Below are 12,302 nucleotides of genomic sequence, written 5' to 3'. Positions count from 1 at the left end.
ACCTGGAGACTGTTAGTTAACTCAAGTTCAACCCTGGATCAGGTTCTCTAAGATGGAATCTGAATCCAAGATCACTAACAATTACTAATTGCTTTATGTGTGTTTTCTTCTTATCTTCACACAATTAGCTCTTCATTACCATAAGCTCTTAAATTTATAATTTTATCACCCACGGTATATAAATAAGAAAGCTGGTGCCTATAATTAATCAGCAGTTTTGTCCAGTGCCCACAGCTGGAATGTACCTATATAACAAACATTTTACCTTCTTACTTCTGTACTACCTATAAAGGTGTCTGTGGATATCAGCACTTATTAACCTAGCAGAAGCTACAATCACCCTGAGAAGAAACCTCCAGGCAGCTACAGGGAGTAATTTTGATTAGGTTAGCCTCTGTACACACCTATGGGTGATTATCTTGGTTAGGTTAATTGAAAAGGCTGACCTACCCTAACATTGTAGCATACCTCTTGCTTGGATCCTGTACCTCTTGCTTGGATCCTGTACCTCTTGCTTGCATCTTGGACTGAAAAAGAGCAAAGTTTGTCGAGTCTGAGCTTTCCTCATACTCTACTCCTGGCAGGTTCTTCTACGGTAATTTTTTTCACCGTGGTGGAGTTTAATCCTGAACTGTAACTTAAAATTAACCCATTGTTTAAGAGATTTTTTTGTCAAGGATTTTAATACAAGATCATAGGAGGCAATACCCAGGTTCCAGATATGCTAAGCACTTAAACTGTCTAGCTGCTGTTGTTTTTTTTTTCTTGATAAAGAAATGGAATTGTGTATGTGTTTCAGAGAGACCAATGAAGCTTCTTTAATTAACATTGCACTCTCTAGCAGGTTTCCATATGGAGTCCATTCAAAGTTGTCATTTTTATTTCTATCTTGAAATCCCAGCTGGGTGACAACTGTTGAAACAATACAATTTTAAGACTTACAGCAAAAGTGAGAAAAGTAAAATTCTTCTCAGGCTTCATGACTTCTCCATATTTGTACTTTGTACAAGCAAGTTGATGTGCTAATACTTATTTTAGAAAGATAAGAACTCAAGCATATTGTGTTAGGGAAAATATCCAAAATAATTTAAGTCATTGATTAGATGCTGATCTTTCCACAATGACTCAAGTGGTTGTCACTTACCCTTGCAAATGTAATTCAGATATTTTTCTGCATTTATAAACTCAAAACAACTAATCATACATATTTAAGGATATTTATGATATATGATAAAACAAATTTAATTAACAATAAATATCAAAATTCAGTGTACTAGTATTCTGTATAGTGAAATAGAGGAAGAAAAGGGGAAGGACAAAAATCACAAAGGATCTGTAGATATGGATTAGCAAATATGTGTGTGCTTGCTTTTATTTTGGATTAACTTATGAGTTTTTGAGTGTGTTATACTTTTGTAATAACAAAAATTAACTCAATGCTAAGTATAAACAGAAACTGTATTCTTTAAGCATATAGATATATAAAAGTACACTTAAAGAGGATTATGCATACAGCAATGGAATTATATATTATCAGTCTAGTATATCATGATGGCTTTATGTCCATTGTAAACCACTGACTTAAATATGTCTGGCCAAATATGGGTGGGTACCTTTCCAGATAATTTCTTCCCATATGCATCCCGACAGTTGCCAGTAAGTTTTTGAATATGACTCATCAAAAATCTAAAAGAATATATATTTCATTCAATTATCGCCAGAGACTCAGGCAGTGTTAATGCTAAAATAGCTCTTGATGTTTAAAACAATGAAATAAGGATGGCTATTTTGTTTGTTTGTCAAAGTGTTTATTTTTTTTCTGCCTTGATTCTCTGAGTTTATCATTATATCATATTTTCAACAAAAGAGTATTTTTGTGTCTTCCTCATTTTGTCTGAAAATTAAAGAATAAATGTCACCTGCACTCCTAAAGTCATGTGGAATATAAACATTCTCACTCTTCCATAGAAAAAGAAACAGCTTGTGGCTTAGTATGCCAAGACAATGACTTAGAACATTAGCCATGTACTTGTCTCAGCCATTGTGGCAAAACCAGCACATTGAGAATGATAAGTTACTCTCCTCATTCTATTTTTCAGAACTTTATCGTTGAACGTATCAGTCCACACTTAAAATGATTATTATATAAACTCCAAGTGAGTGTCAAAACCACTGAGAGCATGGGACAAGGCAATAGCTCCATGCAAACATTGCTTAGAATATATCAGCTATAGGTGCCTCTTATTCAAATGGGACATCATAGTTGCCTAATGAAAGAAGTATGTGTATTTATATCAGTAAGAGTTCATGATTATGAGGGTTTATAAGTAAAAATTTCAATTCTGATAAAGTTGGGTAGATTTCAACAATTTTCTCTTCCAAAACCTAGTGCCGACTCTATTTTGTACACTTTGCACAATAAATTGCAATTTTGTTCCACTGCTCTAAGATTCTGCTTCCTTGTGGTAATCAGAGATGGTAATTGCTGGAAAATTTATCAAGGCTGCCCTCGGGCACACAAGGAAGCCTTGGTTTTCTGTAATCATCATTTATTAATTGCTTAACTTCAAATTTCATCAGATTATCAACATCTTAATAAATACTTTGAAAATTTGGCCAGGCAGAACATCACATAAAGTAAATGCCACTGGCAAATAATTGTGGTTTCTGTTTCTCTCCGATTATTGATTTTCTCTTTATGTTCAAATTTTTTTCCACCTGTTCCTAAGACGTGATCTGTGCCAGCTAATACTTTGCATTTGTGCTGATGTTTTATAGGTGGTAACTCTCCAGATTCTATTCCATTCCAGTTAACACATTTTGACCAAATTAAAACACATACATTCACACACACACACACACACACACACACACACACACACACACACACACACACACACACAATTAATGAGAGTGTCTTAGTTATGGTTTTATTGTGTGTAATAATATACCATGACAGTGGCAACTCTTATAATAGAATGCATTTAATTAAAGCTTCTTACAGTTCAAAAGTTTAGTCCATTACAATCTTGGCAGGAAAGCATGGTTGCATGAAGGCAGATAAGGGGAGAGAAAAGGCCCTGAGAGTTCTACATCTTGATCAACAAGCACTTTTTCCAACAAGACCATAATACTCCAACAAGGTTGCTCCTCCTAATAGTGTCACTCTCAATGGGCTTATTGAGGGAAATTTTAATTCAATCTACTACATTCCATACTCCCTGTTCCCAATAGGCTGATAGTTGTATCATAATGCAAAATACTTTTAGTCCAACTTCAACAGGCGCCATCGGCTAACAGTTTTATTTATTTATTTATTTATTTATTTATTTATTTATTTAGGTTTTTCGTTTATTTTGGTTTTTCGAGACAGGGTTTCTCTGTATAGCCCTGACTGTCCTGGAACTCACTCTGTAGAACAGGCTGGCCTCAAACTCAGATATCCACCTGCCTCTGCCTCCCAAGTGCTGGGATTAAAGTTGTGCGCCACCATGCCCTGCTAGGCTGACAGTTTTGACCCTGTGAAAAGTTTCTTTTGAGACTCATGGCTATCTCTTAACTGTAATCACCTATAAAATTAGAATCTTAAAGCACATCACATACCTTCAATATATAATGGCATATTACCATTCCAAAAAAAAAAAACCAAAACAGGAACATAATGAGAATATACTGGAAGCAAATGAGATAGAATACCAGCTGGGCAAACGCCCAACTCTGCATGTCCATAACTAATGTCAAAGTGATCTTCAGATCTCCAACGGCATTCAGCTTTATTGACTGCAATGTACTTCTTTTTCTTTGGCTGTTTCAACTCCTTGTTCCATGTTTTCTTGTCAGATATCCTGTGGTTCTGTCATCTCCAACATGTTGGAGTTTTCAATGCAATTTAGGCTTCACTTTCAGAGCTTCACACAATGGTATCAATGTAGGGAACATCTCTGACACATGTATGGCCTCAGCAAATTTTCCTTATCTTTTGAGGGAGACTCCATAACCCCTTTGTTCTATCCTTTATTCTAAAGGCAGAGCCACATGGCTGAAGCTGCCAACTTCTATACCTTGCTGGCACTAGAACGTGGCTGGTTGTTCAAGCTTCTGTTTTATAGCTCTCTATTGTGGTTGGCTTCCTTCCCTGCCTAAACTTGGGTGCTCTAAAGACCAGACAAGCCTGAAAGACAGAGATATACTTACCCCTGTCTCCTGGGTGCTGGGATTAGAGGTGTGTACCACCAAAACATGGCCTATATTTATATTGAATTTCTTTGGACAAGTTGGAAGCCTAGCTGGGTGGCATCTTGCCATGAGGTCACCACTCATTTTATTTCATTTTAACATCAAGTTTTTTTTAGTCTTTATCTCATAGAACAGAAAATTTCCACTTTCTGTTGCTCCTTTTCCCATTATAGTGTACATTTTGTATTTTTCCTTACTCAGCTTGCTACGTTTTCTTATAAATCTCTATGAGAATTAACACTAATAACCAGACAACAGAGTCAACTCTTTGAGGTTTCCTCTGCCAATGTCATTAATCCAAAACTCTTCAATTTAGCCTTAGGTAGACTTTTAGGACAAATGCAAAAAAACAAAATACAAAAAACCAACAAACAAACAAAAAACAGTTTTATTCTTTGCCAAAATATCATAAGAGACTGCCTTACCTAGGGATACATCCCCTCTGCTGACATCAAACTCAGACACTATTGCTGATGCTAAGAAGTGCTTACTTACAGGAGCCCAGTGTAGCTGTCCCCTAAGAGACTCTGCCAGAGCCTGACCATTACAGATGCTGATGTACACAACCAAACATTGGACTGAGTGCAGGGACTCCAATGGAGAAGTTAAGGCAAGGACTGTAAGCTGAAGGGGATTGCGGCCTCATAGGAAGAACAACAATATTAACCAACAGGGCCCTCTAAAGCTCCCAGGGACTAAATCCCAAACCAAAGAGTAAACAGGGGAAGCCCACAGCTCCTTCTGGGTATGTAGCAGATGATTGCCTTGTCTGGCTGCACTGAGAGGGGAGGTCCTTGGTCCAGTGGAGGCTTGATTATCCAGGATAGGGGAAGCAGGGGGAGGGAGGAGGGGATGGCGAGTTGTGAATGGGAAACTGGGAAGGGGGAATAACTTTTGAAATGTAAATAAATAAAATAAGCAATAAAAATAAAAAATTAAAAAACAAAAACATTCTCTAGTCCAATAAAAATAATCTTCTTGTCTAAAACCACATAAGCCGAGCTCCCATGCTTCAAATAACCTTCAGCTGTCTTGTCACCCTTGTTCCTACTAGTAGGTCCCATTGAGCCCCACTTAAAGCTTGAACTCAAACAAAAGAATGCCCAGGCCTATCACAGCAATGCCTCAGTCCCTGGTAACAACTTCTGTGTTAGTTAGGGTTTTATTGCTATGAAGAGACACCGTGACAAAGGCCACTTTTATAAAATTTTAAGCACTCAAACAGATCATGGTGTAAGTCGATTTTTAAAGCATTTAAGAATAGGTGTGATCTTCCCTGGAGAAGACCATTGATCCCACTTTTGCTTATAATCCTTTGCCTAGACTTGAGGCTCATTACCTTTCCCTAGTCCAGGCTATCATGTCTGTTAGTGTTGTCCTTGCTTAGGGTATCCATTACTAAATAAACCACTCAAGAATATACACATACAAAACTATTGCATAGGCAGATCAGGCTATATTTGTATGTTTTCACACACATATACAAACATAATTAAAGAGAAAAATCATGAATTTGAAGATAGCTGAGACAGAGGTATATAGTAGACTTAGAAGTGGGGAAAATAATGTTACTATAATCTCAAAAATATTTGAAGTTTTAGAAAATAGATTGTAAGAGAATTAAGACAAATCTGAATTTATTCTATAATATGGAATAATACTACTTTTGTTTCTCTGGATAGTCAAATCTGAAGCTGAATTAGTCAGTCTTTAAATATAACTCATGATAGGATGTGCATGAAATTGTAGTAATAAAACATAACTTTCATGGAAAATGAACAGGCTCTTTGGTGCTGGGGAAATATAAGAACTGCTGAGGTAGAATCTGGTCTGTTCTCTCTACAGAGCAATGCTAGTTTTTGAAGCAAAAGAATTTATTAAAAAGTCAGTGGTACCAACTCTAATGTTGATGTTTTTATTTTATTTTATTTTTTTTAAGCTAGACACAGGAACATTTATTTATTTTTTTTAAATTTTTATTAGGTATTTAGCTCATTTACATTTCCAATGCTATACCAAAAGTCCCCCATACCCACCCACCCCACTCCCCTAACCACCCACTCCCCCTTTTTGGCCCTGGCGCTCCCCTGTACTGGGGCATATAAAGTTTGCGTGTCCAATGGGCCTCTCTTTCCAGTGATGGCCGACTAGGCCATCTTTTGATACATATGCAGCTAGAGTCAAGAGCTCCGGGGTACTGGTTAGTTCATAATGTTGTTCCATCTATAGGGTTGCAGATCCCTTTAGCTCCTTGGGTACTTTCTCTAGCTCCTCCATTGGGAGCCCTGTGATCCATCCATTAGCTGACTGTGAGCATCCACTTCTGTGTTTGCTAGGCCCCGGCATAGTCTCACAAGATAGGCTGAGAAAGAAATTAGGGAAACAACACCCTTCTCAATAGTCACAAATAATATAAAATATCTCGGCGTGACTCTAACTAAGGAAGTGAAAGATCTGTATGATAAAAACTTCAAGTCTCTGAAGAAAGAAATTTAAGAAGATCTCAGGAGATGGAAGGATCTCCCATGCTCATGGATTGGCAGGATCAACATTGTAAAAATGGCTATCTTGCCAAAAGCAATCTACAGATTCAATGCAATCCCCATCAAAATTCCAACTCAATTCTTCAACGAATTAGAAGGAGCAATTTGCAAATTCATCGGGAATAACAAAAAACCTAGGATAGCAAAAACTCTTCTCAAGGATAAAAGAACCTCTGGTGGAATCACCATGCCTGAACTAAAGCTTTACTACAGAGCAATTGTGATAAGAACTGCATGGTACTGGTATAGAGACAGACAAGTAGACCAATGGAATAGAATTGAAGACCCAGAAATGAACCCACACACCTATGGTCACTTGATCTTCGACAAGGGAGCTAAAACCATCCAGTGGAAGAAAGACATCATTTTCAACAATTGGTGCTGGCACAACTGGTTGTTATCATGTTGATGTTTTTAAACTGTAAAGTAAAAGACATTAGCAGAAGGCTATTGGCTGAATCATTTCAGAGAAGAGAAGGAAGCAATTGCCTTAGTCCCATGGTAGCAGTATTTCATGTGCACGAGTGCCAGTGAAAGAGGCCTTGGGCTTTTGTCTTGTTTTGTTTTAGGATTCATAATACCATGCTCCATTTCTATCCTCTTTGGAAATAAAAATGGTTTGCCCCAGGGTCCATAGATCTTCCTATTAGAATTTATTTTTGAGATGATCAGTGATTGTGGGCCAGGCAGTCTGAGACAAGCACACATAAGTTAAAGCACAGCAAGAGTTTGTAGCTCAGTAATTCATAAGCAAATTAAGATTTCCTTTCCATTAAGTTACTTGATTCTCCTGATGATTGAAAAATTACAGTGTCTATCAAATTTGTTCTTAGACATGCATTTATGCTCTTAAATTGATTTTAAGTAAATGCTTTCTTTGAAATTACAAAAGAGAGTAGATTTGAAACAGAGTAACAGGGTATAATAATTCACTTTCTTGTTCTTTATCATGTCTTACAACATTTGAACCATGAGACAATTTAAAATCCACTATTTACTCACTGCCTGTTATTTATGGAGTATTGTTTAATACTTCACATCTAAAAATCACTTCACCACACATTTCACTCATATTTCATGCAACCTTGGCATGATTATTCTACTTTAAAAATATAATCTGATGTTAACACTTCAATATCTGTTAAAGAAGAGATGATGAAGCATTAGAAGTTAAAATAAAGAAAAGAAGTTAAAAAGGATCCAAAGGATAAGAAAAGTCAAGGAACGTATGGTAGCACAACATCATTTCATGAACACAGGAACTCTCTGTCCTGCGAGTGTAAGAAAGGAACATGCCAAACACAAAGCAGAACACGAATTTACATGGCTACTGCCTGCACTAAGTATATCAAACAAGTTTATTCTGGGATCAGCCCTCTAGAATAGATCTAAAAGATGTTAGTTTAAAGCAGGCATATTTGTCTTCTGCCTCCTAAAATCTTTCCATCACCTCTTCTGGGGGCTTCCCTGAGTGTTGGGTTGGGTTCCACATGTATCAGTTAGGGTTGGATGTCTCCCAGTCAGTGATTAAATCTTCTACAATTGTATGTCCCTCTATTCTTGTAACTTCCATCGAAGCTACAGCAGACTCTATGTTAAATCATGACAAATGAAAATACCACGTAGCACTAAAATAAATTGGGACATTCATCATTATTAATTTCCACAGGAGAGCTAATTTTCACATTTATAATTGAATTCCCCCTTTTAAAATTGTCAGTTAGTTACATAACTGTTAACTTTATGACTTACTGCATCATTTGCGTTATTAATCACAAATAATTTGATAAATATGATGTCATAAATGTATTAATATATTAACCTTATAATATTTATATTTAGTTACTACTTGATAAACAAATATGGACACCAAATTATTTTAGGTTTTAATTTAAGATTATTTTCTGGAATATAAAATTGCTAATATAATTGGTCACAACCCTGTTTTGAAATGTAAACATATTGTATGATATGTTTAAACTTGAGAGTACCTATTTTCTATAAACCCTACGTTTTAGTTATATGATTTCATTCAAACTTTTCCTTACAGATTTACAAAATATAAAAACTATCATCATTTACACATCATTCACAGTTACCATACTATGCAACAGCATTCCAAATTTCTTGCCACGAATTACAACTTAAACAGAGTAATCAACTTCTGACATGACACCCTCTCTTCCACTTTTCCCTGGTATCCACCATTCTATTCTTATCATTTTAGATTACTCATATGATCACATTCATGTGGCTCTGATCGTCTACTTCAGGATTTTTCAAAGAACATAATGTTCTCTCTCTACCCATGTTGCCATCAATAACAGAAATTCATTGTTTTGTTAATCCTGAATAACACGTCATGAAATATAAGGATATGTATTTAGTCAAGATTTTATATGTATCATAACTCAAATGTAATATTATATATTCATAAATATTTAAATTGACACATACTTATAAAAGCTCATAAATATATGAGCTTCAAAGTAATGATTAAAGTAAAATCCACTATTTTAACTGATAGTCTTATTAAAGAACCTCATATATGACATCTGTAATGATTATCAATTAAAATCGGGATTAGGTTACTACCCCTAAAAGCAAAGATCCAAGCAAATAAGTATTCCTCTAGTTTGTAATTTTGTATGATAGTTAAAACTGGAGAAGGGACTACATTTCTGGCATGCACTGTCATTTGAAGTATGATAGAAATTTGTGATAAAAAGACACTGGTCCTTTAATTATCTTATTTATTCTAAGATATGATTATGTTTCATTTCATAATTGATATATAATGATCATTTGAATAACATTGTTTATAGAAAAAACACCAAATCATGTAAGAAACTTGAGAGATTTCCAGAACTAGAACAGAAAACATTTTTTTTTTACCTGAACAGCAAGTCACCAACTAAGATTATAGCACAGTCAGCCTCTGAGGAAGCTATGAGGTCCAGTGACTATTGTCCATGTCTTCAGTGATGCTTATCACATTCTTTATGAGGCTCAAAATTACTTGAGCTCAGTCTTTGGGCCTATAATTGTGTTCATGTCTAATACATTGTATAGGACACACAGAAGAACTGACTTTTCAAGGGGCTTTGGTTTCAAATCTGTTGTGTAAATTAGGCTAAGTAAAACACTAATTTTGCCCTTTGTCTCCTTGTTTGGAATTATTCATTGTTATGTTGTTTAATTTGGTATTCCTATTCGGAGTGCCTTAACTTCTTTGCACAGTTCTGTGCATAACACCTGAAATGGAAAAGGTCTACAATGTCAGAATTTTTGGTTTCTGTTCATAAATAAAATAGGAGATATCTCAAAGGAATGACAGGTCACATCTTGACTCTTACCTGCATCTGACCTCCTTTCAAGACTTGAACTTTCACCTGTGCTTTGCCTTGTAATGCTACATTTGTTATTGTTTCCTTGTATCTCCCTAGCTTCACCAGTTCCTGTCACTTCCCAATAGCATGATGCTGAAGACTGGATTTTACTATGTAAACGTTTTCAAGACACTGAAGATTTGAAGTATTTTTTAATATAGCCAACTTTTCTCATAACAAGTCCTTTATTTGAATCAGGTAAACACACGCATTGTTAACATCATGACTGTAGAAGATTACACTCCTTTTCATGGTTCCTTTTATTTATTATTGTTGTATTTCTTTATCTAGATTTGCTACTGTCTTCCATATGTTCCTAGTGTGCTTCTTTCTACTTCATATCCCCCTTTTGACACAAGCCTTCTCCTGAATCACTTAACTTTACCTTTTCATTAAGCAACATAATATGTAGCCTCACTACAAACTCAGAGTCATAAAGACCAATCAGGAATGGATAGAATCTACTAAAAACATGAGCAAAAGCCAACACTCTGACCTATCTCATACATCAGTGCTTCAGAAAGAAAAAAAAATTAAGTCGGTTTGAAAGGAAGAAGAGCAGGAAATGGGAAGAACTGAAGAAGGGTAATAGGCATAAAATATATTGGAAGAAAAACATTTTCAATAAAATGGGGGGGGGAATCCAATTCTCAAATATTTTTAGTATCCCTCCACTGTATACAGCAATGATTTCTACATGGATGTGCATATACTACAACATGGACAACATACTGTACTCTAAATACAGCTTTACAGAAAAATGTTTTCTATATGTATGTGATAATTCCCTTGTCCAGAAGTATAGTCAAAATATAACACCTACAGTGTATTTTATTCATGTACCATTCTAGCTTTTATTGAAAATATATGTTTAAAAAAGAACATCGTGTAGACTGCTCTGCACTTTCTGTTAAATTGGTTGGAGTAAATAATGAAATATTTCATTTCTCAAAATAATGATGCTCTAGACAGATCAGAATGTTGGCTTTGACTCATCATTTTGTAAGATGCTATCTATGTCCAATTGGCCTTTATAATTCTGGGTTTTTAGTGAGGTAACATAATATATTGGAATGTCAAAACTGCTTTTTTTTTTCAAATTTCAAAATGAAACAATTCCCTCAAGTTAGACCAGTCATTGGTTGGCCACTCCCACAAGCTCTGAGCCACCACTACCACAGTGCTTATTGCAGGTAGGATAGGTTGATAGATTTTGTGTCTGGGTTGGTGTCCTATTCTCACCATCCAGAGCCTAACCTGGTCACAGAAGATGACCAGTTCAGGCTCCATATCCTCTATTACTAGGAGTCCTTGCTAGGGTTACCTTCACAGGTTCCAGGAAGTTTCCACTCGATGAAGTTTCCACATTACTCCTAAATGCTTACACATTTCACTCATCTCTCCCACTACTCTCTGCCTCCATCCTTTCCTTCCCACCTTAACCCTCCTTTACCCACCACTACCTGCCCTGAGTTCAATCACTCAATCTATTGTAATTCTTCTCCCTAGACATAAGTGAATATCCTTCATTTAATAGCTAATATGCAATTGTAAGTGAGTACATATGTTTGTATTTATGTGTCTTTGTTTCCTTGCTCAGGATGATATTTTTCCTATTTCAACCCATTTGCCTGTAAATTTCTTGATGTCAGTTTTCTCTAATACCTGTGAAATAATCCATTAGGTAAATGTATCACATTTTCTTCATCCATTTTCAGTTCAGGGATATCTAGATTATTTCCAGTTTCTGCGTATTATGAATAAAGCTATGAACATAATTTTAAAAAAAATGTTCTGGTGGCAGGATAGGGTATCATTGGGGTATGTGACCAAAAGTGGTATAGCTGTTTCATGACAGATATCAATTTTCAATGATTTTCTGTGGAATGACCAAATTGATTGACAGTGGATGTACAAGTTTGCCGTCCCACCACCACTGGTGAAGTTCTTTGCCTTGCTCTACATCCTTGCCAACATGAGCAGTCATTTGGGCTGTTTATCTTTGCCATTCTGGCAGGTATAATATGGAATCTTTGGGCCATTTTGATTTGCATTTTCATGATAGTTAAAAATGTTGAACATTTAACTGTTTCTCATCCATTTGAAATCTCTCTAAAAATACCTGTCTGTTTAG

The 12,302-nt window shown here is 35.8% G+C and overlaps 1 long non-coding RNA gene across 6 annotated transcripts in view; it reads left to right on the top strand.

Moving 5' to 3' along the window:
- The window catches only part of Gm43132, a 67,119-nt gene that overhangs the window by 26,159 nt on the left and 28,658 nt on the right, over window positions 1-12,302 (top strand). For all 6 annotated transcript variants that reach the window (XR_003955856.1, XR_003955859.1, XR_003955855.1 and 3 more), the window contains one exon: window positions 10,226-10,366. This is a non-coding gene — a long non-coding RNA (predicted gene 43132). The remainder of the gene's footprint in view (window positions 1-10,225; window positions 10,367-12,302) is intronic.

Source organism: Mus musculus, chromosome 5, assembly GCF_000001635.26.
Source record: "Mus musculus strain C57BL/6J chromosome 5, GRCm38.p6 C57BL/6J".
Classification (NCBI taxonomy): Eukaryota; Metazoa; Chordata; class Mammalia; order Rodentia; family Muridae; genus Mus; species Mus musculus.
The sequence above is the reverse complement of the archived record's forward strand: the minus strand, read 5'-3'. Positions and strand labels throughout refer to the sequence as shown.